Raw genomic sequence first — 1,164 nt, 5'->3', positions numbered from 1 at the left:
GTTATGACGCCTGCACTGCTGCTCACACGCACCGTCTCCAGGCCCCGCTCTGACCACACACCCTCTAATCCAGCGATGGCGAACCTATGACACACGTGTTAGAGGTGACACGCACTCATTTTTTTGGTCGATTTTTCTTTGTTAAATGGCATTTAAATATATAAATATCAAAAATGTCTTTTACTCTGGTTGCAAATATCAAAAAATTTCTGTATGTGACACGGCACCAGAGTTAAGTTAGGGTTTTTCAAAAGGTTCGCCATCACGGCCTCTCAGAAGTGTGGCCCCAGGTCAGCAGCCCCGGGAACTTGCTGGACAGGCACGTTCTGGAGTCCCACGCCAGGTATCCTCCGGGAGGCCGACAACCTGTGTTTTTTTTTTTTTTTTTAAGTTTACATGCTTTTTTTTTTTTTTTTTCAGTTGATCAGTAGCCTAGCCAGGAACTCCAGCCAAGTTCTGGTTGTCTTCAATCTGTGCTTTTTAACGTCCTCCGGCGGTGGATGCTCTCCCTCCCAGTCCCCACCCCGACCGCTCCCGGGAGGAAACGCAGAGACCTCTGCCAAGCGCGACCCAAACAGCCCCAGCGGAAGCCAGGGCGGGCGGGTCCCTCTAACCAACCTCAGCGCCCACCCGTTCAAAGCCCCGACCCCCACCCTGGCCCGCCCTCCCGCTTCGACTTCCGGTTAGAGGAGCGGGTCTTGGAGGAAGGGACGCGGGCGCCGGAGCCCAACTTCCTCGAGCCTGTCGGGGGGATGGGGGACCTTTTATTCCTCCGGCTAAGAGGCCGGAGAGCGACGCGGTGGGAGAAGGGCAGGCTAGTCCAGGGTGAGTGTCCGGGAAACCCGGAACTCAGGGCAAAGTTAAAAAATGGCTTGGAAACCCTCCACTCTCCCCTCTCCTCGGCTCCCATCCCGAGCTCCCGGATGTGGAAAAGGCCGGGGCTCCACGCAAGCGAGGGGCGGGGCGAGGCGCGCGACGAAATCTCGCGACAGGAGAGCGATGGGCGGGGGCGGCGCTGCTGCCTCCTCCTCCTCCTCGCGTTAGTTTCGGTCGCTGAGGAGAGACCGCCGGACCGCTGCAGTTGTCGCCACCTCTGGAGTTTCTGGCCCTTTTCTCTTCGCCTTAAATTCGGTGAGGCGCGGCGCCCTCCCGCCCCGGGGTCGA

At 58.0% G+C, this 1,164-nt stretch overlaps 1 protein-coding gene across 2 annotated transcripts in view; it reads left to right on the top strand.

Annotated features, from left to right (window-relative positions):
• Positions 1-1,020: 1,020 nt before the first annotated feature.
• The window catches only part of BZW1 (basic leucine zipper and W2 domains 1), a 16,558-nt gene continuing 16,414 nt past the window's right edge, over positions 1,021-1,164 (top strand). For both annotated transcript variants that reach the window (XM_015559166.1, XM_006756266.2), the window contains exon 1: positions 1,021-1,131. The gene's annotated coding sequence lies outside the window, so the exon portion shown is untranslated. The remainder of the gene's footprint in view (positions 1,132-1,164) is intronic.

Source organism: Myotis davidii, unplaced genomic scaffold (assembly GCF_000327345.1).
Source record: "Myotis davidii unplaced genomic scaffold, ASM32734v1 scaffold914, whole genome shotgun sequence".
Taxonomy (NCBI): Eukaryota; Metazoa; Chordata; class Mammalia; order Chiroptera; family Vespertilionidae; genus Myotis; species Myotis davidii.
This window is presented reverse-complemented; position numbering and strand designations above follow the sequence as displayed.